Source organism: Dendropsophus ebraccatus, chromosome 3 (genome assembly GCF_027789765.1).
Source record: "Dendropsophus ebraccatus isolate aDenEbr1 chromosome 3, aDenEbr1.pat, whole genome shotgun sequence".
Taxonomy (NCBI): Eukaryota; Metazoa; Chordata; class Amphibia; order Anura; family Hylidae; genus Dendropsophus; species Dendropsophus ebraccatus.
Genome location: NC_091456.1, coordinates 122,930,249 through 122,957,193, shown reverse-complemented (window position 1 = coordinate 122,957,193; position 26,945 = coordinate 122,930,249). Strand labels below are relative to the sequence as shown.

Here is a 26,945-nt window from a genome sequence, read left to right as displayed (position 1 = left end):
GCCCGTTGGTATTTTGTTGTGACGCCAGTGCCGGTTGGGCACACAGGTATGCTGGCACACCTGCTTTTATTTTGAGTGGGCTGGCAATACCTTTTCCCCTGTGGTCAGTAACCTGCCGGGCTGTTTGGGGGTCCCTCTGGCAATTATCATGGTGGTCTGGAGTGGAGTAGTGACCCACCCGGACCTTTGGCACTGCCACCCACAGAAAGGGGAGATAACCCAAGGAAGCTGTGATTATTGTGTAGATGCTTGGTAAAGAACCACAAGTCCCGTGAAGAGTCCCGTTCGGATAAATATACTTTTCTTTACTGTAGAAATACTTCATACAGAAACATACAATATACTTTTTGTCCTGATAAGTTACTTTAGGCTTGGGAAACCAGATCTGCAGAGAGTTGAAAGAGTAGCACAGCCGTGCTGGCTGGGTTGCGTGCTGAGAGGTAGAAAAGGATCAAAAGAGTAGAGATGAGGATGTCGAGAGAGTCCCAACCCAAGTAGAACTGTGCTCTGCTGGAACTTTGGCGGTAGAATACTTGAAAGTAAAGAGAATACTTGTGCCCGTGTTTTGGCTCCTTGGTCTCTGCACCACCTATTGCCCACCAGAGTTGGATGACCCGTCCTAGAGGGTGAAACAAGCCCCATCCCTTGTTACCTGGGATGAGCAGAGTGGTTAGAGTTCTCTGATTATATCCGCGCTGCGAGATAGTGCCTAGGCTTCTAGCAACTTTGCTCTATCCAGATCAGTTCCTTTATTTCTTGTGGATACTGTCCTGGACTGTGTTGAGATGTCCATGGAATGGGTTAGGATTAGAGATGAGCGAACCTCGAGCATGCTCGATTCAATCCGAACCCGAACTTTCGGCATTTAATTAGCGGTGGCTGCTGAACTTGTATAAAGCCCTAAGGCTATGTGAAAATCATGGATATAGTCATTGGCTGTATTCATGTTTTCCAGACAACCTTAGAGCTTAATCAAGGGTTCAGCAGCCCCAGCTTATCAAATACCGAATGTTCGGATCGACTCGAACCCGAACCCGGTTCGCTCATCTCTAGTTAGGATGATCCGTGACTTGTCCTCTCTAGTAGTGACTTAACACTGCATTGTGTATGATAGTGTTGCTTGAGGGAAAACTGTGTCTAGGTCTCGCATATGCATGTGCTCTGCTTAACGTCTAGTCCACACACTGAACTGGCACTTCCTCTTCCCATGTGACTTCCTTCCTACCTACAGCCTATGTAAAATGTGCTGTGAGTGGGTGAGGAGTGTGTGTGAAAGATGCAAAGAGAAAGATAATAGGTGAGAAGAAGAAAGAACTCTCATTGGTGCATAGATCCATGTGGTACAGAAAAACGGTAACCCATTAGTTCCTACAGCAATACTTAGGTACAGTTATACACAACAACGACATCTAGCAGTAAAACTTTGGTACTGCTACACTACCACTTACACTTATAAGTACAGACTTTTGTGAAGGGTGTAACCAACAGCAACACCCGTGGTGGGACACCACAATAACTGCTTATACCTAAAATAGTCAAAATATTTCAATTTATATCAAATCTGGAGTAACCCCCAAACTTATCAATTATTTTTTTTATAACTTTGTCAACCAACAAGTGGGCATTGGAAAGGAACAACATGATATTATCGGCAAAGGGATATCTTCTCAATCCTATGATATTTAAATCCACATATCATACTTCTTTATTGTTCCTTATTTTTTCCACAAGAAGTTCTATTGCTATGTCAAACAAATAGGGGGAGAGGGGACATCCCTGTCTAGTACCTCTCGAGAGTGCAAAGGGTTCAGATAGTTTAGCATTTATTAATAATCTTGCACAAGGTTTTTTTTAAAGTAATTGAACCCACCCTTGAAACCCATTGCTTAAAGTACTGCCCACCGTTAATTCCACTTGATGGCTTTACCTGGGGGTGTCTCTGTTCCCTCTGCCAAATTACTGTATGCTCTCCGTAGACTGTGATTTGCTCTCTACCTTGGTCTCTACGAATTAATGCCCCTATCAGCAAATGAAGTTTAATGTGGATAAGTGCTCTTGAGCTGTAGTAATAAGTATATTTATGTCCTAAATAATAAAACACTGGGTAAAAACTGCTTCTGAAAAGGACCTGGGGATATTGGTAGACAGTAAACCGAACTTTAGTAATCAACGCCATGCAGCAGCTGCCAAAGCATGGATGCTAAAGATAAGAACATAGTTTTTCCTCTCTATAAATCACTGGTCAGACCACATATGGAATACTGTGTACAGTTTTGGGCACCTATAAGATGAGATGGTGATGCAGAGGAGGGCAACAAGGGTCATTAGGAGAATGGGTGGGTTACAGTACCAAGACAGGTTATCAAGCTTGGGGCTATTCAGTTTAGAAAAAGATGTCTTAGGGTCGATCTGTGCAAAATGTACGCGCTCATTTACAGTTTTGATCGGGCCCGTGTAATCGAATGCTAAGAGCAGTGAGACTATAGAACTTTTGGCCACATGATGTTGTCATGGCTGATTTTTTTTAAAGTTCAAGGGAGGCCTGAATGCTTTAATATAATATTACAAGTTATGGGCATTAGATATCATGTGATACGTCATTGATTCATGACTGTTTTTGCCTCCCTCTGGGTCAACAGAGTAGGGTTTCTTTAGGTTGAACTTGAACTTTTTTTTTTTTTTTTTAACCTTATTAAAGGGGTAGTGCGGCGGTAAAGAATTATTCACAGAATAACACACATTACAAAGTTATACAACTTTGTAATGCATGTTATGTCTGTGAATGGCCCCCTTCCCCGTGTACCACCACCCCCACCTGTGTACCCAGAAGTGTTGGTGCATTATACATTACCTGATCCGTGTCGCGCATGTCCTCCATCTTGTGCCAAACATCATCTTCTGCCGGCCGGCCGAATCGCTACCGCCGCCCCCCCCTATCGCGTCATAACTGTGCTCAGCCGCGATTGGCTGAGCACAGTTATGCTCAGCCAATCGTAGCTGAACATCGGATGACGCTGCAGAGGGCGGCTGGCATTCGGGACAGTCGGAGCTGTTCGCCATCCGTCCGCACCACACTTCCGGGTACACTGGTGGGGGTGGTGGGACATGGGGAAGGGGGCCATTCACAGACATAACATACATTACAAAGTTGTATAACTTTGTAATGTGTTTTATTCTGTAAATAATTCTTTACCGCCGCACTACCCCTTTAACTATGTAACTAAGTAATGTTCCCCCCCTTATGGTGCATTTACACAGAGAGATTTATCTGACAGATTTTTGAAGCCAAAGCCAGGAATGGATTTGAAAAGAGGAGAATTCTCAATCTTTCCCTTATGACCTGTTCCCTGTTTATAGCCTGTTCCTGGCTTTGGCCTCAAAAATCTGTCAGATAAATCTCTCTGTGTAAATGCACCATTAGATCCCAATTAATATGACAATCAGGTAAAAAATGGCCCTAGTCAATTAGGATGCATTTGAGTAAACTCCATCATCAAATATAATACCTATGATGTGGCCATATTAAACCATTTTTAAACAAAAGCATATATCTACACAATAGCATAATGGCTCTCAAAATTGCAATGTGCAACCCATGCCACAACAACAGTATCAACCAGAAACAAATCCCCACAACTATGGTTCACAAAGAGGAAATTTTCCCTATTGTTAACCATAGCTTTGGGGTTCAATCCCTGGTACTTTATCCAAAGAATGATACTATTGGCGGATATGAGTTGATTTCCAGGCCACAGTTATAATTTCTCAAGAGCAAAAAAGATGGATATAAAAAAAGTATTTTATAGGAACCAAATACCAAAGAGGCATTCCCTCTTGATAAGTTAAAGTTAAAGTTTAGGAAAAGGCAAAAGACAAATGTAGGAAAGTTCCAACATCAGATTGACTACCAAAGCAGATATTGGATGGTGACATCCCCAAAAGTTTCAATCTAGCAGGGGTGAAGTAGACCTTGTGGAGGAATCTTTATTGTAAGATAAGGTCACGTGCACTTACTACCAAGAAGAAAAATTATCATCTGCTGTCATTCCAGAGAACAAACCAAGTATTTAGCCTGTGCCTTATTAAGGAGGCCTGGAGAGGCGGATTGCAGGAGAGGGTGTGTGTGTATAGTGTGTGTGTGTGTGTGTGTGTGTGTGTGTATATATATATATATATATATATATATATATATATATATATATATATAATGTATGTGTATATATATATATATAGATATATATATATATTGGTTAATGGTTTGTCCAGGTCTTCAGTGCGTAGCAAAAATTCCAGAGAAGAGGTAGAAAAAGCATCCAGGGTAGATCCAAACTTGGCCTGCACCACTTGCAATTAGGGAGGTTTAGGTGGGATTGCAAGGCAGAGAAGGAAATAAATTCAGGAGAGTCAGAAAGGGCTGGCTAAAAAGTTAAAGTCCTATAGGAGCCCAATAGCACACAGCTGAGTGGGCCCCACGTTGCAGTAATTGTGCGTTTACACGTAACAATTATCGTGCGAATTTGCGATCGAATTCGATCGATTAACGATCGAATTCGAACGATAATCGTACGTGTAAACGCAGCGAACAATCAAACGACGAACGAGAAATCATTCATTTTGATCTTTCAACATGTTATCAAATCATTGTTCGCAAAAAATTTGCAGATCGTTCCGTGTGAAGTCGTTCGCTGATTTAACCAATGTGTGAGATAGGCTTAAGGATCGCAAAACGAATTTTCCGTACGATATATCGTACCGTATAAACGCTGATCGTTATGAAAAAAAAAATCGTTACTCCGGACATCGTTAATCATATGATCGGGCCAATTATCGTTTCGTGTAAACGCACCATAAGTCTGTGTTATTCCAAAGTGGAGTGCTAGGAAAGTAATTGGAGGGTGAGTAGCCCAGTTTTTTATGCTCAGAAATCCTTGCTAATCCCAACAAGCGTGTAGGTAATGGGGGGCATCAGTAGGTTGCTTCAATCTATAGAGGGTATGAGCCATCCCTTCATATGAGCCAATAAGAGCACCATAAAATGAGGTGGCCACTTTGTTATAGTCTTTGTCCTTCCACCAATGGGCGTATACTAGCTGAGAGGAAGTAGGGTTACCAGGCTAAACCTGTGAGGGTTCTCTTGCCAATAAAATGTGCTGAAAATAAAGTCAATCTGTTTGAAGAAGAGTGCTAAGAGAGGTGCTGGGCAATTAGGGAATAAGTATAAAAATGTAGGTAAATATTAATATAATTTTCACTATATTAATTCGTCCTAGGAGTAAAAGAGGGAGAGATTACCAAGCTTTTAATTTAGCTTTTAATTGACCCTTGACAAAGCTTGTTGGCGAAACGCAGCGTTGGGTGAGTGGCATTGCTGGGCAGTAGTTCTATAGAGAGCAAGTAGGGTGAGGAGACTCCATATTTGACTGTGTGTTAGATCATATCAGTGGCTCAGACATAGACTATTCATTTATATACTTGTGTATTATCTGTGGCCCTGGTTTCATATATTTGTTCTTATAATAGAGTTTGGTGTGTCTCCCCCTTTACATGGTAACGGCTCTCCTAACGTTATTTGTGCGTATGCATGTCTGTACATATATTTCATTGCCTCTTTGCACTGCAATCCCTCCAATGTATGTACTTGCTTCCTACATTTTATAAGAAAAACCTTGTTTTTATCTGTTATGTAAAAAATTTGACATTTTTTGTTAATATTTAAATTTATTGTCCATCATTTTTGTTTTTTATTGGGTATATATTTTCGAGTTGTGCTTATGGACATATAGGTATCTAAAGGTAGTAAATGGACATATAGGTATCTAATAGTAATTAAGGTACATAAAAGTCCTATGAATTTCTGTTCCATATACTACTAAAACAAACAAAAAATTTATAAAAAAATAAAATGACTGCTTATTAGTGTTTATTTTGAACTAAACGTATTCCAACTTATTTTTCATTTGAATTTATTACTGTTTATTTCTGTGTATTCTTAATTGTGTTTTGATTGAGCATTCGGTGGGCAATACTTAAAAAAGCCATATTAAAGGCAACTAGACTACATGTCCAAGAAATTAGCAAAAGGAGAAGAAACCACTATCGTTCACTAGAGATGTAAAGGCTATAGTGAAGGAAAAAAGTCAGCCTATAGGAGGTATAAAGAGACTGGAAGCATAGCTGACAGAGACGTAAAAATTATACAGAAGGAGGCAAAGCAGATTATAAATGCTGCTAAAGCCTCTAAAGAAGAAGAAATGGCAAAATCGGAGAAGGAGGGCGATAAAGCCTTTTTCAGATATATTAGTGGCAAGAAGATTATGGTAGATTGGTGGTTGGTGCAGCGATTCTTTTATTTTGCCACGGAGCGGTTAGCTGAATTTGTAATAGCGTCCCTAACTGCAGAAGAGTGTTTGTAACACTCTCTAAAATAAATCTGTACTCATACATCACACCAGTATAGATGGTCTTTTATCAGCAACTCTGCCCCTGCTGTTTCCTGTCCATTTCAGTGTTGTTTCCATCATTTTCTGAGGTTTCCAGGTTTTCAAGCAACCTTTCCTGTGCAGAGCTTTGGTCGAGTTTCCCATTGACTTCAATGGGGTTCGTTACTTGAAAGAGCACCCGAGCATCGGGAAATATTCGTCAGGCACCCAAGCATTTTAGTACTTTCTCATCTCTAAACATAAATCAAATTCTGTGTGTGTGTTTGTGTACATAGTAAGAATAATGATACACTGTTGCTATCTAGTGGAGTTGATGGATAGAACGGCTCTCTCCATAGTACATGCAAATGAAATCTCAAATAATGAGACGCTACTACCATCTAGTGGACCAGTGTGTATTGCATCATGATTGTCTAACATGCAAACAACTCCAATGATGAAACACTGCTGCCATCTAGTGTAAACAGTGTATATTGCATCATAAGCTTATCCCCACGTCCCGTATATTACAGATGCTACGGATGAGGACGCCTTGTAATGGAGTGTTTGCCCCTCCAGCATGATGTGTCAAAATCATGCCGCGAGTGGGGAAACTGTTTGAATCTCTGCGACACTGTAGTGACAGAGCTGTATGACTGAGAAGTAATACAAAGGTAAATACATAACCTTAGTATACATATGTACAAAGTATAACATGAAAGTCTAATGCCCGGAACAGCGGCGTGTAAAATAGACCCCACGTGTTATGCTATACAAAGTAGCTTTGTCAGGAGTTAAATATTATGCACAGTATGCCAGTATTAATAATCAATTAACTTACAAGTGGAAAGCTGAGAGGCCAAAGACAGAAGACAGACGTGCGATCAGTGGCTGCGTGGACCAAGCATCAGCACACATATTTATATGCACACGCAAGTTGTTTGACATGAGTTACATGACATAATAAGGCATCATTAATTAGGTGACCAATAGCAGTCTGTTTGACACTCTACAGCAATATGTTTGTAAACCTAGTTTAAGAGCAGGTAAGTAAAGTGCATGTGCACAAACAAAAAGTGCATACTGATATTCTAATATATCATGAGTGATGTAACATGCATAAAATAACAACTATTGACAATGTCAAATATGACAATGAGTGAAAAAACTACAAATGCACCTAATTACAATACAAATATATGTTTATTAATAAAGTGCTACTGCTGGACAAAAAAAACGTATGAGTGCCAAGATATTGGCCCTAAATTAGTGCCACCAAAATAACAAACCAAAGCAAACCCTAAATAGTACACTAATACAGTAAACTATTGCAGATAAATGAAAAGCAAGTAATAGCAAACCATTAGCAAGTCATATCATGTGTGCTTACAGAGATTGTCATAATAATGATACTCTGTTGCCATCTAGTGGAGTTGATGGATACAGCAGCTCTCTGCATAGTTCATGCACCTGAAATCTCAATAATGAGACACTGCTACCATCTAGTGGATCTGGTGTGTATTGCATCATGATAGTCTCTAAATAATCCCAATAAAGAGACACTGCTGCCATCTAGTGGAATTAGTGTATATTGCATCACAAGCCAATTCACATGATATGCATACTTAGTTAGGGTTAAAAAATAATACCCCCCCCCCCTCAAAAAAAAAGTTAAGTAACCTAAATAAACCATAATTGATATAAGTAATATATACCATATTTCCCCTAAAATTAGACAGTGCCTTATATTTTTTCCCCCTCAAAAACAGGCACTACGTCTTATTTTCCCAGAATACTCACCCCAGGACCAAGAGTGGGGGACGTGCCAGCGGAATGTGGGTTAGGCATGCGGTGGCGCAATGTACGGAGGTGTGTGGTGGAACATGTGGTGGGCGTGGGGGCCATGGACCAGTGTGCCTGTGGCACACTGGCAGAATTCACATAATTCCTATGGGAATTAGCTGAATTCTGGGTTGCAACAGGCAGCCTTACTTTCGGGGGTGCCCTAGTTTAGAGTTGGGGTGTCTTATTTTCGGGGGGATGCCTTACTTTGGGGGTAGGGTAGGGTACTTAGGGTGTCTTATTTTAGGTGGGTGTTTTATTTTTGGGAAACATGGTGTGTGTGTGTGTGTATGTATTTATATACATATATATACACCGTGTTTCCCCCAAAATAAGACCGTACATAAATTTTGTTACCAAAGAGGCACTCTTATTTTCGGGGGATGTCTTTTTTCTCGGGAGCGGCACCAGACAAGCATGTTGGGGAAAGGGGTGAGTGGCCCTGGAGGGGAGACTAGTGAGCAGCATTGGAGGGAAGGTGGAGAGCGGCACGGGACGATCAATGGGAGGGAGGGGTGAGCGATGGCGGGTGGTGGACGACCTTACTTTTGGAGGGGGGGGGCTCCATGGTAGATTGGTTGAGGTGTTATGGGTCAGTGATCGGGGCCCCCCCCTGTGTGGTCCCAGAACAAGTGATATACTATATACCTCTGATCGCCTGTTCCCAGTGCAGGGATGCACTTTTTATCCCCTGTCACCATAAATAATTGGTGACAGGGGATTAAAAGTGAAGTCTCCAATTTGGTCCCTGTCACTAAACTATGATTACTGTGATAGAAAATATCACAGTAATACAGTGAAAAAAAGTGTAATAGCACAAGTGTAAAAGTGAAAAACATACAAATAAAATAAAACACACTTTTAATAGTAATAATTGGGGTTTACCCCCAGATTACCCATACCCCTCCCCCCCCCAGATTACCCGTAACCACCGCACGTTGCCCGTAACCACTGCTCGTTGCCCGTAACCACCCCAAATTGCCAATGACCCCCCTCTAGATTACCCGTAACCAAGCCAGATTGCCGTAACCACCCCAAATTACTTGAACCCACCCCAGATCACCTATAAGCACTTCAGTTTATCTGTAACCACCCCAAACTGTCCGTAACCACCCCAGACTGTGGGGTGGTTACTTAGTAACCACCCCAGAGTGTTCGTAACCACCACAGGTTGCCCATAACCACACCAGGTTGCCCGTAACCACCGCAGGTTGCCCGTAACCATCCCAGGTTGCCAGTAACCACCCCAGGTTGCCCGTAACCACCCCACATTACCTGTAATCTTATTTCTTTTATTTTATTTTTGGTAACTGCGCTATTCTAATAACTGTTACTAGCTGCAGTTTTGCTACAGGAAATTGGCACTCTTTCTAAGCCCCGCTGTGTGCCCATATAGTGGTTTATGCCCACATATGTGGTACCGTTGTACTCAGAAGAACCTGCGTTACAGATTTGGGGGTGCCTTTTCTCTCCTGTTCCTCCGGAAATTGAGGAATTTCTAATTAAAAGAACATATTATTGGAAAAATTCTAGTTTTTAATTTTTACTGGCTAATTTTGAATACTTTCTTCTAATACCTGTGGGGTCAAAATGCTCACCACACCCCAAGATGAGTTCTTTGAGGGGTGTACTTTTTTAAAATGGAATGACTTATGGGGACATTTCACTCCGCTGGCACTACAGGGGCTCTGCAAATGCACCTGGTGCTCAGAAACTTCTTCAGAAAAATCTGCATTGAAACAGCTAATTGGCGCTCCTTCCCTTCTGAGCCCCGCTGTGTGCCCATACAGTGGTTTATGCCCACATATGGGGTACCTTTTTACTCAGGAGAACCTGCTTTACAAATTTTGGGGTGCTTTTTTTATCATATTCCTTTTCAAAATGAGAAACTTTAATATAGACAGATAATATTATTGGAAAATTAAAATTTTCCATATTTTTTTACAAACTAATGGTGAATACTTTCCTCCAGCCCCTGTAGGGTCAAAATGCTCATCATACCTCTTGATTAATTCTTTAAGGTGTCTAGTTTCCAAAATGGGGTCACTTATGGTGGATACAAGCCTCCTATATTTAGTTTAAAAAAGAACTGGTCCCTTAAAAAATCAGTTTTGGAAACTTTCACAAAAATCTGATAATTTGCTGATAAATTTCTAAGCCCCATAACACCCTAAAAAAGTAAAACATGTTTACCAAATTATGCCAGAATAAAGAAGACATATTGGTAATGTGACTTAGTAACTAATTTATGTGCTAAGACTTCCTTTTTTTAGAAGCAGAGAATTTCAAAGTTCATAAAATTAAAATTTTTCACATTTTTCATGATATTTTGATGTTTTTCATAAAACACACAAAATAGTGACCAAATTTTGCCACTAACATAAAGTACCATATGTCACAAAAAAAAAAACAATCTCAGAATCGCTAACATATGTAAAAGCATCACTGAGCTATAAGCGCATAAAGTGAGACAGGTCAGATTTTGAAAAATGAGCCTGGTCATTAAGGACCAAACTAACTGCAGCACAAAGGGGTCAAAAGTTGTTTTTTATCAAAATAACTGCATCACCTGCCGAACGGACCCCAGGACAGATCTTGGATTAAAAGCAGCTATCCGAAGGTACAAGCGGTTTGGGGGGTCAGATTGTGGGTACAGAGTCACTTTAAAGCAGTTTACCAATTTGACACCCCTGGGCTGCCTACTCGATTCCTGAAGAGGTCAGCAGTAGAATCCTTTCTATTGTTGGCGGACTTGAATAGAAGGGGTGGGAATGAAGATTAATTGTGATGAGACAAGTTGGGGATGTAGTATGGGGCAGTGTGTGACCTATTATTCCCATTTAGAGTACAGTACCTATGTTCTTATACTGCTTTCTTCATTTTAGCACTACACAGCCTCTACCTCTAGGATTACTTGTGCACCTGTTTTAAAGTCTGTCTTCTTTCCTCCCCTCTGTGCTATCAGGGCAGAGATGATGCCTATGGATGAATATGTATACTGTGTTATGTGGGTGGAGTGGGTGTTAAGATGGGAAGAACAAGAAAATGGCCTATGTTTATACGTGCATATGCTGAGCTTATTTCCCCTACTTTTGAAAGAGACAACCTCTGCTGATTATTTTTTTTCTGTATACTTGACGACTACATATGTTTTGTGTGGGAAGGGATTTGTTGGAAGGTGGGAGCAGGGTGGATGGGGGGGGGGGGGGGGGTGTGAAAAGTTGTACACACTGTGTTTGTTGTGTGTAAAACACAAACTTTCAATAAAAACGATCTGATAAAAAAAAAAAAACTGTTTACCAATATATCTAATGCTCAATAAATACTTTAAAGGGGTTGTCCAGGGAAAATCTTAAATGGCCTTAAGGACCGGGCCAATTGTCACTTTTGAATTTTTGTTATTTCCTCCTCGCCTTCTAAGACCCATAGATTCCGCAAATTTGGGGGAGGGGGGTCCATGTTTAACACTATGATATGCATGTTTACTAAGTTTTCTAACGTTTTACTATTTTTATTTGCAGTAAAAAAAAAAAATTCGCAAATAGGCATATAACTCCTATAGCGCATTTATTTTTTCACCTACAGGGTCATATGGGGTGTCATTTTTGCATCATGATCTCTAGTTTTTATTAGTAACAATTTTTTTTCTAGATCTGCAGGGTTTTTTTTTACTGCTTTTTGTTCACGCTGTTCACCGTGCAGGAATAATTTTGTTTTATTTTAATAGATCGGACGATTACGCGCGCTACAGTATATTATATGTTAATTAACTTTATCATTTTTATGTGTTTTATGTATAAAATGGGAAGGGGGTGATTTTCACTTTTTGGGGGAGGGGCTTTGGGGCATTTTTAAAAACTTTAATTAATTTTTTTTTTGTACACTTTTTAAGTCCCCTTAGGGGAATTTTACATTATTACATTTAATTCTATACACTGATTACTGCTATGCCATAGCATAGCAGGGATCGGTGTAATCTGGCAAGTTCTGATAGAGCCTGCCTGTGGCAGACTCTATCAGAAGACTGCAGACCTGACTGCACGGAGGAAGGTAAGGGACCTCTGGCAGTCAGGAAATGCAATCGGGACCCCAGCAGCCATTCACGCTGCGGTGGTCCTGATCGCTACGTGACCGGAGATGCTGCACTGCAGCACATCCGGTCCCTGCTCTGTGTAAGGGCACATTCACACAGAGCAAGAACGGCGGAATTGTCATTATGATATTATGAAAAAAAGTCCAGCTCCATTATGAGTTCGACTTTTTTTTAACACAGAGTGGGGAGAGGATGCTCTCCAGCGCATCCTCTTGAGCTCGTTCTCCCAATCGGTACGGGTATAAACACTGTATGACGTGAAAAGTTTTTTTTATGATGACAGTGACACTTTAAATATATTAAAACAGTTTTAGTAGGAATGCAGATAACATGATGTCGGTGCATTCAGCAGCAGTGAATGCAATGATTCTGCCATTGCTGCCCTGCTGTACAACTTCAGCTTAACCCCTTCGGGACCAGGCTAATTTTCGATTTTGCGTTTTCGTTTTTTCCTCCTTGTGCTTAAAAGGCCATAGCACTTGCATTTTTCCACCTAGAGACCCACATGAGCCCTTATTTTTGCGTCACTAATTGTACTTTGCAATGACAGGCTGAATTTTTGCATAAAGTAAGTGAAATTGAAAACAATAATCGCATTTCTTTTATTTGGGGGGAATGTGTTTTTTCGCCATTCGCCCTGGGGTAAAACTGACTGGTTATGCATGTTCCTCAAGTCGTTACGATTAAAACGATATATAACATGTATAACTTATATTGTATCTGATGGCCTGTAAAAAATTCAAACCATTGTTAACAAATATACGTTCCCTAAAATCGCTCCATTCCCAGGCTTGTATCGCTTTTATCCTTTGGTCTATGGGGCTGTATGAGGTGTCATTTTTTGCGCCATGATGTGTTCTTTCTATCTGTACCTTGATTGCACATATACCACTTTTTGATCGCTTTTTATTACATTTTTTCTGGATTTGATGCGACCAAAAATGCACAATTTTGCACTTTGGAATTTTTTTGCGCTGACGCTGTTTACCGTGTGAGATCGGGAATGTGATTAATTAATAGTTCGGGCGATTTTGCATGCGGCGATAGCAAACATGTTTGTTTATTTATTTATTTACTTTTATTTATAACCTGGGAAAAGGGGGGGTGATTCAGACTTTTATTAGGGGGAGGGGGCTTTTTACTAATGACAATCTTTTTTTTTTTTTTTATACACATATACTAGAAGCCCTCCTGGGGGACTTCTAGTATATACACTCTGATTTCTCATTGAGATCTTTGCTGTATAGATATACAGCAAAGATCAATGAGATCGGCACTTGTTTGCTTTCGGCTGCTGCAGCCGATAACAAACGAGTGCCGAGCCGGGGACGGCGCCATCTTGGAGCGGTCCCCGGCCGGCTTTAGTTACGGAGATCGCTCTTCCGGGATAACATCCCGGAGGAGCGATCTCCTCCACTAGACACCAGGGAAATGCTGTATCCAGTAATCGGATGCAGCTGTCATGTTTGACAGCTGCATCTGATTACTGTATTAGCGGTCCCGGCGATCGGACCGTGCCCGCTAATACCGGCGGTCCCGGGCTACAAGCGGCACCCGGGACCGCCGCGGTTCAGAGTGGGGTCGCCGCGCGGCCCCGCTCTCAACGCCCGTACCCGCGCAAGGATGTACAGTTACGTCCTTGTGCGGGAAAGTGTTAAAAGGGATTCATTCTGATAATAGCAGGCTGGGCACACTGCGGGAGTCCTGCATATTTTCTGAACTCTTCTAAACTAAGATAACTAGATGGCATTTTTGTTTTTAATAATGTACTGTTCATTTCCTAATACAAACAAGGAACCCTTGCCAAGTATTGCCAGACACCATCCAGGTGTTCCTTTGGCAAATAAAACCAGTGTCCATCAGGCACCCCCATCTTTGTATACACACTACAGCTACCATTACTTTATATACACTACTACACTCATTATTATACAGTGTATAACTGTGGGGGTTATAGTGTGTATATAATGATAATACACTGTATAATGATGGGGCTGTAGTGTGTATATAATGACGATATACTGTATAATTATGGGGGTTGTAGTGTGTATATAATCATAATGCACTGTATAATGATGGGGGTTGTAGTGTGTATATAATGATGGTATACTGTACAATGATGGGGGTTGTAGTGCTTATATAATGATAATACACTGTATAATGGGAGTTGTAGCCCTTATATACTGATGGTATATTGTATAATGATGGGGGTTGTAGTAAGTACAGACTGGCACAATGTGACTGCAGGTAACGCAACCTGTGTATGCGCTGATGCAGAGCCCAGATCCTTGCCACACAAGGGGCCAGAAAGGGTGGAGGAGGCATGGCAGAGCTGGGCACAGAAGCAGGCTCAGCGGCCCTAGTATGGCTTGTGCGGTACTCATGGCTGGGCTCATGGGCAAATCCTGGCAGGGAACAGACTCTCTTCAGGGCAGGATGGTCTGTGTTGTGCCTGTGTGATCAACTTTCAGGACCACAACAACTCAGCAGGTCCTGGAGTTGAGGTGCCAGCAGGGGCCAAAACCTTCAGGGTTATCATTTATTCCTTTGGGGGTTGGGCCCCGGACATTTAGGCATAGTGACACCCCTGGTACTGGTGACCCCTTCCCCGTGCGGACTTAGGACATTCTGCTCCTGCAGTGAGGAGCCTCAGATACGCACATGGGAGTCCAACAATTTGCCTGCAGCTTCAGAGGCCGGAGGTTATTTGTGCAGGAGTTGATAGGGTTAAAGATCAGAAGACGGGACCTCTGTGCCTTATCAGCTCCTGCACTGATAACCTCCAATCTCCGTACTGGTAAGCACACCATGCGAATGATGAAAAAGTACATCGTTTATTAAAGATCACAAATACAAATAATCTAGCAACCAAACATGATTAAACCCCCCTTAAAAACAATTAAAATCATCCCACATAATCCAATAGTTGTCAGGGAAATAACCAACAACTAACTCCCTAGCCTGTGAATATAGAGGTACTCTCTGATATAAGACAATATGACAAATCTAACTGGTACTGTATAAAGTCACGATCCTCCCTGTAGGTACAAGTAAAGTGCTAATGCATGCAAAATCCAAAAGAACAAGTATATACATATAAAAGTGAATAATGATAAGGTGCTGTGGATCAGTGCTATACTTTATTTATATACTATACTATATTTATAGCACTGATCCACAGCACCTTATCATTATTCACTTTTATATGTATATACTTGTTCTTTTGGATTTTGCATGCATTAGCACTTTACTTGTACCTACAGGGAGGATCGTGACTATATACAGTACCAGTTAGATTTGTCATATTGTCTTATTCCAGAGAGTACCTCTATATTCACAGGCTAGGGAGTTAGTTGTTAGTTTTTCCCCTGACAACTATTGGATTATGTGGGATGATTTTAATTGTTTTTAAGGGGGGGGTTAATCATGTTTGGTTGCTACATTATTTGTATTTGTGATCTTTAATAAAGTATGTACTTTTTTATCATTCGCATGGTGTGCTTACCGGTGTTTCTATATATCTTTTTCTGTCATGTATAACATGAGTTTTTTCTATGTAGAGGTTTAGCACCCGGAGTGTTCTTATTTGGGCTGTGCATCCCTTTCCCCTTTTTTTGTTGCATTTGGGACTCCAATGTGCGTACAGTACACACTGATTCCACAAGATGGCAGCAGTGTCTCTTCTTTGGGATTATTTAGAGACTATCATGTTGCAATACACACTAAATCCACTAGATGGTAGCAGCATCTCATTATTGAGATTTCATGTCCATGTACTACAAAGAGAGCTGCTATATCCATCAACTCCACTAGATGGCAGCAGCGTATCATTCTGACATCTCTGTAAGCACACATGCTTACATACTAATGGTTCTCATTTACCTGCAATTGGTTTGTTATTTTGGTGGCACTAATTTAGGGCTAATATCTTGGCACTCATACATGTTTTTTGTCCAGCACTAGCACTTTATTAATAAATATATGTTTGTATTGTAATTAGGTGCATTTGTAGTTTGTCTCACTGATTGTTATATCTAGCGATTGTTGTTTTTCTATGCTCTAAAACTAGGTTTACAAACAAATTGCTGTAGAGGGACACTCAGACTGCTATTGGTCACCTGGTCTATGGTGATTTATTATGTCATTTTACTTATGTGAAGGTGGCCATTAAGGGGGTTATTACTTTGGGTGAAAACATTGTAATCCCTAAAATGGCTTCAGCCTTGTGACTGCTTCTAGAAGGAGAGGGATGCTGGCGGCACTCCTAGGAGGAGAGCACCATGAACCTATATCGTAGTCACAACACAGACACAAGGACAAAACTGTTATATAAATAATATATATGGTAAACAACACGTTGTGCCAGCCTGACTGCGCAGGACAGGACTAACCATTTATGGACTGACCTATCAGAGTGTGACATGTATGTGTCTTGTAACTTAAAACCCCACCTGTATTAAAAGTTTTTATATATTTCATGTGAAACCAAATAAAGCGTTGAGTGTGCACTCCTAAACTCAGCTGAGAGAGGAGGTTATACCGTATTTTTGCCTGGCGTCATGTCCTTGTCGCTAGCGCTCAGCTTACTTAATTTGGACAGGGATAGTCACTTGGGAATAAGGCAGATAAAAAGCAAATCTCGCCTTATTACTAACGTCAAACAACTTAGGTGTGCATATGAATATGTGTACTGATCAGTGCCGAGTCGTACCACTGCACAGGGCGTCGATCCCCTCATCATCAGGGCTTGCCCGGGGATCTGAAAGCTAAGTTCCAGATCCCCTGGCAAGAGCGACCTTAAGCTGTGCCTACGCCTTTAAGACGTACGCACAGCTAAAGGGAACGGCACACAGGGGCAGAGGCTCAGGCACTTCCTGTGCAGGCAGCCTATGTATGTCAGGCTGGCTACCTGCATGGGAAGCTAGAAGGGGAAGGGTTCAGCTGGGAGCGGAGCTGTGTGGATCAGGGTGGTGGGGGTAATCCTTCACTGCACTGCTACATGGGAGGGGGGTCTGCACTCATAACTGCGGACATCCCCCAGTATGTCCCGGTAAGCCCCACCCCGGTGCCAACCTACCAACCAAGTTCACAAGTTTCACAGTTTTCCCAGCATCCTTTAGTCAGTGTGTAATGGAGGTCGCACAGCTTTCCCAGCATCATGTGTGTCTGTGTAATGGATGTCACCCAGCTTTCCTAGCATCTTGTATGTCAGTGTAAAGGAGGTCACCCAGCTTTCCCAGCACCCTATAGTCAGTGTGTAAGGGAGGTGACCCAGCTTTCTGTAATTAGTGTAATAAAGGTGTCCCAGCTTTCCCAGCTTCCTGTAGTCAGTGTGTAATGGAGGTGAACCAGCTTTCCCAGCTTCCTGTACTCAGTGTAATGGAGGTGACTCAGCTTTCCCAGCATCTTGTACTCTGTATGATGGAGGTTACTCATCTTTCCCAGCATTCTGTTGTCTTTCACCTCTCAGCGTTCCACATGTAAGTTGTTTGATTATTAATACTGGCATACTGTGCATAATACTTAATTCCTGACAAAACTACTGGGTAACATGTCAGGTTGTCCCAGGCACCAGACTTTCAGGTAGTATTTTTTACATATGTATACTGATGTTATATTTGTTTATGCACTTTATCTGGGCATCACTGATATCCATAGATGCTCTTTATTTATTTTTTTCATTCCTGTGTACCCAAAAACCCTTTAGTGGCATATTCTGCCCCACAACTGCGTTGTTACACACATTAAATTGTTTTAATCATTTCTTGCAGACAGTTTCAACAGTTTTTTTTTATCTATATAGGTATGCATTTTTTGTAGGGCACTGGTGAAACCCTATATTTTATATAAGGTGTTCATTATTTTAGTGGTGCCCACTTTATATTTGCTTACAGTCCCCTTGTAGAGTCTTGTACCTCTGTACTCCAGAACTTCAATGGCCTGAGGGCCATCCTTCAAGAAGAGTGGGATGCCATGCCTCAGCAGACAATGGTTCGACTTGAACAGCATGACAGGTTGTTTCAAGTGTGGGTCTGAAGAAGCAACTACTTTCTGATATCCCCATTTATACAATGACTTCCAGGAATGACAATGCGGTGCAATATACATCTTGTGTGATGTATGCAATGCTTTAACAATGTTTTTAGGGTACATGTAGTACGAGATTTGTGCACGTTGCTTATTTGGAAGCCCAGATTCTGGATCTTTTGGGGCCTCTGGCAACACTGAAATCCATCTGTAGTGTGTCAGTATGGGTGGCCTAATAAGTTTTATACTGCCTGGGTAAAGTACCTCTGTCAGATATTGCACTAAAGGGATGAAGGTGTTGTTTATGTTTTCCCCACTAGATGTCCAACTCTTATGTTACATTGTTTGGGTGAATGAGCACAGCTGGAGGTAATGGGTTAACTTGCTGTCTTGTTTTGTGTACTGTTTGACCAAACACAGATGCCTCACACAGCTCACAGCCAACTACACTTCTTCCTTCTCCTTTTTCCACACAGCCCGACCAAAAGGAGTTAGCCCCAGTCAGCCCTATATAGGAGTAGTTAGTTCCTGGTGGGAGGTCTTTTTGTCAGTAGTTGGCGGAAAGAAAGACAGGCAAGAGAGAGAGAGTTTCTTCTGCAGTGAAGCCAGGCCTGGAAACTAAGGAAGAGATTATCTTATGAGAGACACTGTCCTTAGAATGTGCTGCTAAAACCCACAGGCAGGGGTGTAACTAGAAATGGCTGGGCCCCATAGCAAACTTTTGATTGGGCCCCCCCCTCCCCCTCAACCGACCACTATGCCATCAATATACCTAGCTCTACACAGGCTCTGCATTACATATAAATTACAGTGCAAATATATTTAGTGGGGGGGATGTCTTCGCTGATCGGAGTTCTTCCCTTTCTTCCCTTCCCTTCCATTTTCTTCTCCATCTGCCCTGGGCCGTCATAAGAACTTCTCTGAGCCACGAATCCACAGAATCTGCCAAACAGACATATTAGGCTCCTCACTCTGGCACATCCTCATCTCTCTACAAACTGCACATTAAGCCCTCTTTCAGTGGGTAGCCCTGACTCTTTGTAGTATGTGTGTGTGTGTGTGTGTGTGTTTGTGTGTGTGTATCCCTTGTTCAGTCTTCCACATAGATGGCCTCATGTGCATCTTCTATAGTAGAGAGCCCCCCTCTGTGTAATCCCTATATAGTAGATGACACCCTCTTAGCATCACCTATATCAGGGGTAGGGAACCTCAGCTCTCCAGCTGTTGCAAAACTGTAACTACCATCATGTGTAGACAGTCAAAACTAAAGCTGTAGTTTTTCAACAGCTGGAGAGCCAAGGTTCCCTATCCCTGCCCTAAAGTATATGGCCCCCTCTGTGTAGTCCCCTTATAGATGACCCCTCTGTGTAGTCCACTATAGTATATGCCCCCTCTCTGCCCATGCCCTATTATATACACCCCCCCAGTAAAGTTCCCCTTATAGATGCCTCCTCTGTGTTGTCCTCCTTATAGATTGCCCCCCTTATTGACGGCCCCCTGTGTTGTTCCCCTTACAAATGGCCCCCAGTGTTGTCCCTCCCCCATATAGCCCCCAGTGTTGTGCCTCCCCCATATATATAGCCCCCAATGTTGTGCCTCCCCCATATATATAGCCCCCAATGTTAAGCCTTCACCATATATATAGCCCCAGTGTTGTGTCTCCCCCATATATATAGCCCCCAGTGTTATGCCTCCCCATATATATAGCCCCCTGTGTTGTGCCTCCCCCATATATATAGCCCCCAGTGTTGTGCCTCTCCCATATATATAGCCCCAAGTGTTGTGCATCCCCCATATATCTAGTCCCAGTGTTGTGCCTCACCCATATATATAGCCCCCAGTGTGGTGCCTTCCCATATATATAGCCCTCAGTGTTGTGCCTCTCCCATATATATATAGCCCCTAGTGCCTTGCCTCCCCCATATATATAGCCCCCACTGTTGTGCCTCCCCCATATATATAGCCTCCAGTGTTGTGCCTCCCCCATATATATAGCCCTCAGTGTTATGCCTCCCCCATATATATAGCCCCCAGTGTTGTGCCTCCCCCATATATATATAGCCCCCAATGTTATGCCTCCACCATATATATAGCCCCCAGTGTTGTGCCTCCCCCATATATATAGCCCCCGGTGTTATGCCTCCCCATATATAGCCCCCTTATGTTGTGCATCCCCCATATATATAGCCCCCAGTGCTGTGCCTTCCCCATGTATAGCCTCCTTATGTTGTGCTTCCCCCATATATATATAGCCCCCAGTGTTGTGCATCCCCCATATATATAGCCCCCAGTGCTGTGCCTCCTCCATGTATATAGCCCCCAGTATGTGCTTCCTCATATATATATATATATATATATATATATATATATATGTGTATGTGTATATATATACACATATATATATATATAGCCCCCAGTGTTGTGCCTCCCTCATATATATATAGCCCCCAGTGTGGTGCCTCCCCCATATATATATAGCCCCTAGTGCCTTGCCTCCCCCATATATATAGCCCCCAGTGTTGTGCCTCCCCCATATATATAGCCTCCAGTGTTGTGCCTCCCCCATATATATAGCCTCCAGTGTTATGCCTCCCCCATATATATAGCCCCCAGTGTTGTGCCTCCCCCATATATATAGCCCCCAATGTTATGCCTCCACCATATATATAGCCCCCAGTGTTGTGCCTCCCCCATATATATAGCCCCCGGTGTTATGCCTCCCCATATATAGCCCCCTTATGTTGTGCATCCCCCATATATATAGCCCCCTGTGTTGTGCCTCCTCCATATATATAGCCCCCAGTGCTGTGCCTTCCCCATGTATAGCCTCCTTATGTTGTGCTTCCCCCATATATATATAGCCCCCAGTGTTGTGCATCCCCCATATATATAGCCCCCAGTGCTGTGCCTCCTCCATGTATATAGCCCCCAGTATGTGCTTCCTCATATATATATATGTATGTGTATATATATACACATATATATATATATATATATAGCCCCCAGTGTTGTGCCTCCCTCATATATATATAGCCCCCAGTGTGGTGCCTCCCCCATATATATATAGCCCCTAGTGCCTTGCCTCCCCCATATATATAGCCCCCAGTGTTGTGCCTCCCCCATATATATAGCCTCCAGTGTTGTGCCTCCCCCATATATATAGCCTCCAGTGTTATGCCTCCCCCATATATATAGCCCCCAGTGTTGTGCCTCCCCCATATATATAGCCCCCAATGTTATGCCTCCACCATATATATAGCCCCCAGTGTTGTGCCTCCCCCATATATATAGCCCCCGGTGTTATGCCTCCCCATATATAGCCCCCTTATGTTGTGCATCCCCCATATATATAGCCCCCTGTGTTGTGCCTCCTCCATATATATAGCCCCCAGTGCTGTGCCTTCCCCATGTATAGCCTCCTTATGTTGTGCTTCCCCCATATATATATAGCCCCCAGTGTTGTGCATCCCCCATATATATAGCCCCCAGTGCTGTGCCTCCTCCATGTATATAGCCCCCAGTATGTGCTTCCTCATATATATATATGTATGTGTATATATATACACATATATATATATATATATATAGCCCCCAGTGTTGTGCCTCCCTCATATATATATAGCCCCCAGTGTGGTGCCTCCCCCATATATATATAGCCCCTAGTGCCTTGCCTCCCCCATATATATAGCCCCCAGTGTTGTGCCTCCCCCATATATATAGCCTCCAGTGTTGTGCCTCCCCCATATATATAGCCTCCAGTGTTATGCCTCCCCCATATATATAGCCCCCAGTGTTGTGCCTCCCCCATATATATAGCCCCCAATGTTATGCCTCCACCATATATATAGCCCCCAGTGTTGTGCCTCCCCCATATATATAGCCCCCGGTGTTATGCCTCCCCATATATAGCCCCCTTATGTTGTGCATCCCCCATATATATAGCCCCCTGTGTTGTGCCTCCTCCATATATATAGCCCCCAGTGCTGTGCCTTCCCCATGTATAGCCTCCTTATGTTGTGCTTCCCCCATATATATATAGCCCCCAGTGTTGTGCATCCCCCATATATATAGCCCCCAGTGCTGTGCCTCCTCCATGTATATAGCCCCCAGTATGTGCTTCCTCATATATATATATATATATATATATATATATATATATATATGTATGTGTATATATATACACATATATATATATATAGCCCCCAGTGTTGTGCCTCCCTCATATATATATAGCCCCCAGTGTGGTGCCTCCCCCATATATAGCCCCCAGCGTAGTTTCCCTCTTACAAAAAAAAAACAACTCACAACTCACCTAACCACATGCTCCCCGTCGGTCGCAGGTCTCTTCTTCTCTCTTCCCCCACCCCCGACAGATCAGCAGCTTCCTGGCGAAGTCCCAGGCAGCGCCACCACTGAGGTCAGTGTGCGCCGTGGGGGCTGGTACATGGTACATGGAGTGCGTTACTTCCTGTATCAGAAGTCCCAGCCGCCGTGGCACACACTGACCTCAGTGGTGGCACTGCCCGGGACTTCGCCAGGAAGTTGCTGATCTGTTGGGGGCGGGAGCAACACTTCTTGTGATCGCCAGCAAAATGCTGCTTGCTGTCACAAGAGTTATTGACAGGGCGGAAATCCTATGGCTTCTCGTGCTGTCAATCAGAACACTGAACATCCGGGAGACCCGCTCAGCCGCCGGGTGTTGTAGGCAGTAACCGCTACAGCTACTACGACGGTAGTTCCGCCCCTGCCCACAGGAGGGGTCACCGTTCTCTAGGGTACACCTTGTCCACGCAATGCTGTGAAGGTGAAGAAGAAGGCCGCAGGCATGTGTGGCAACTGGGACAGCAGTGTGGAGTAAAGCAGAAAGAAGAGGTTCTCTTTCATACATAGAGCGAGTTACTAACCTCTTATATATTCTCTATTTGAGGGGGAGTAGGGGGTGGGGGGCAGGAGGACTTGAATGGAGTAGTGCTGCGATTTACTGTTTAATTAACACACATTACAAAGTTCGATAACTTTTTGTGATGTGTGTTAATAAGCTGTTTGGCCCCGTCCCCCCCGGAAGTGAATGGGAGAGGAAAAGGCTGCTGGTGCACTTGACCTGATTGGCTGAGCAATCTGGAAGCCATGTGATGTGCTCCAGCCAATGAAAAGGCTGCCGATGCACCCATTCACTGTCCCATTCACTGCTCCGCAACCCGGAAGTGAGAGCGGCCAACGAAGGGGGGTGGGGGTGGTGCCGGAGTACTCCTTTAACCTCTGCAGTACCCTTATGGATTCTCATATAGTCATATTGGGGGGGGGGGGGCGAGGTTCTTAGAAATGTGTTGGGTTGCACACGGCTCGTCGTGCAAAATTCTTTTTTATTCTTAATGTGGCTTAAAAACAGCAGGACATCGTGAACGGGAACGTCAAACACTATTCAGTACGGACATGACAGTTGTTTAATGCGCGCTTCATCAGATGTCGCCCCCCCCCCCCCCTTGCAAACCTCAAATGAAATACCCACTGTGACGTGCGTGAAGTGGGTGTTACGATAAGGTAATAGAAAATTACCAAACAAAACCTTACAAATAGAAAGAAAAATTAAAAACAATAACATACTATTGGGCATAACAGCTTGTATGGGGGCACAGAGAGGGCATTTTTAGTGTTTGGCGCAATACATGGGGAGTTTGTATAGAGATTATGATGATTCTGGAGCAAGAAGCCTGATGGACTAATACATTACCTGTCCGTGCTCCCACCTGCTTCTCCGGTTCCTGGCTCCCTACACCACTATCCATGATATATGGGGGAGGATATGGTGTGTGGGCTGCTGGAGTTTGCGTGCCAGAGCTGATTTTAAGTCCCAGTCCAACACTTCCCCTTCCCTGCTTCTGGGGACGTTGGTTTGGGGCATCAGCAACAGTGCCTAGGGCAGCATGAATTCCAAATACAGGCCTGTGTATATGCCCCCCTGTAGGTACACAGTTGCATGCACCATTTGGTATCTGCACCCTGGAGGTAGCCAGGCGTTCACCCTCATAGGTAGATATATGTCCCCTGTAGGTAGGCATATGCCCCCTATAGGTAGTTGCTTCCCTGTAGGTAACCAGGTGACACCCACCATAGGTAAATAGGTAAACCCTATATACAACGATATATAACTTGTATAACTTTTATTTTATTTGATGGCTTTTGAATTTAATAGTTCCGGCGATTACGCACATGGCGATACCAAATATTTTTGTTTATTTTTATTTATAAAATAGGAAAAGGGGGGTGATTTAATAATACTTTTATTAGGGGAGGGGATTTTTTTTATGAATAGAAAAAAAGTTTTTTTTTTGTTTTTTTTTTAACATACATTAATTAGAAGTCCCCCTGGGGGACTTCTATTACAACTACATTGATCTATCATGCAGATCAGTGTAGTATACATAATATACCACTGATCCTTTAGATCAGTGCTGTATTGGTCTGCTGCAGACCAGATCAACAGATTGCCAAGCCAGGATCAGCGTAATTCCGATACTGAGGCCCGGCTAAGTAAGAAGAAGGGGTCTCCCCTGCTGGGATCGGGGGACAAACACAATTTAAATGCAGCTGTTAGCTTTGACAACTGCAGTTAAATAGTTAAATAGCCGGGAGTGGCGAACTGCCACGCCTGCTAATACACACGGTCCCCGGCTGCACATAGCAACTGGGAATCGCACACTGCAGAGAGGGCCCGCACTGTCAGCCCTCTGTGTTCGCCCTGTTTGTGTTCTGAAATTGTCATTTTCTTTTACAGACAAAGAGCCGTACTCTATGTCAATCAAGTAAGGTTGGAGGGGAGGTTGCATCTGGGCTGCTACAAACGAAAATGATGACTTTATAACTTTACAAACAAAGGTATGGTCAGTTGTATCTCCCTATGGCCTGAAGCATTACATGTTCCTGTTGCAAAGGGTTCTTTTTAATCTCTGTTTTTCCCATAGAGTTGTATGAGCAAGAGCAGAGATAAGCAAATCTAGAGTAGGAACAAAGCAAATTGCCTTGTTCCTAGCAGCATTCCGCTCATGAGGCTGTGAGACTTTGAAGTCTGCCCCACTCCGTGCCACTCCTCCAGGTTTTTTTCCAGCACCCGGGGAGGGGTGGCACAGCAGATTTCAAAGCCCCACAGCCTCATGAGCAGAATGCTGCTAGGAACAAAGTATTTAGCTTCTTTCCTACTGTAGATTCGCTCATCTTTAAGGGCCCTATTCCACCGCACGATTATCGTTTGCATAATCGTTAACAATTAACGATCTCAAATGACCGCTATTGCGAAAGACCTGGAAACTTTCCAGGGAACGATAATTGTTACTTATGATCGTAGTTGCGATCGTTTTTCTTCACTATTTATTCGCTATTGCGTTCGTATCTATTGCGAACGACCGAACTATGTCTTATTCAATGCGAACGATTTGCAAACGTTTTGCCAATGAGCAATGATCAAAATCGGTCCAGGTATTATAGAGCGATCAACGATTTCTCGTTCGGTCGTTAATCGTTAACTGCATTTCAACCGAACGATTATCGTTTAGATTCGAACGATTTAACGGTAATCTGAACGATAATCGTCTGGTGGAATAGGGCCCTAAGCAACAGCATACCTGCCCAACTGCTTCTCTATTGAAGAGAACATGGTACCACAATACAGTACTGTATCTCTTGATTGCTGGAGCCCCCAGTGATAAGATATAGCACTGTACTGTATTTCAGTTGCAGAACTTTCTACATTCTTTTATACTTTTTGGTTTGCAGTGTGCTGATGTTATACTGTAGTCAGTTCAAATAATAGTTTTAGGGGAATACTTCACATATGTAGAATGTACAAAAAAAAGGTCATAATACAGTATTGTTTGCTGTATGAAGGCATGTTTGTGTGCTTTTTCATCATTATTTATGTGTAAATTTATTCTGTACACGTTCCTGCTTCAATTAGACACTCAAAGGGGTTATTCAGCGAAATGTTTTTTCTTTCAAATCAACTGGTGTCAGAAAGTTATATAGATTTGTAATTTACTTCTATTTAATCTCAAGTCTTCCCATACTTATAAGCTACTATATGTCATGCAGGATGTGTTTTTTTTATTTACATTCAGACACAGATTTCTCTGCTAACATCTCTGGCAGAGACAGGAACTGTCCTGAGCTGGATGTTTTTTTTATGGGGATTTGCTACTGCTCTGGACAGTTCCTGACAATGACAGAGGTGTCAGCAGAGAGCACTGTTTCTCAATGTAAATAAAAACTAGAGATGAGCGAACCTCGAGCGCCATCCGAACCCGAACTTTCGGCATTTGATTAGCGGTGACTGCTGAACTTGGATAAAGCCCTAAGGCTATGTGGGAAACATGGATATAGTCATTGGCTGTATCCATGTTTTCCAGACCACCTTAGAGCTTTATCCAACTTCAGCAGCCCCAGCTAATCAAATACCGAACGTTCGGGTTCGGATAGACTCAAACCCGAAACCCGGTTCGCTTATCTCTAATAAAAACACTTCCTGCAGTGTATACAGCAGTTAATAAGTACTGGAAGACTTGAGATTTTTA

At 42.8% G+C, this 26,945-nt stretch overlaps 1 protein-coding gene across 2 annotated transcripts in view; it reads right to left on the bottom strand.

Moving 5' to 3' along the window:
* The window catches only part of LOC138786014 (tropomyosin alpha-4 chain), an 89,266-nt gene that overhangs the window by 49,565 nt on the left and 12,756 nt on the right, over positions 1 to 26,945 (bottom strand). The window lies entirely within an intron of this gene.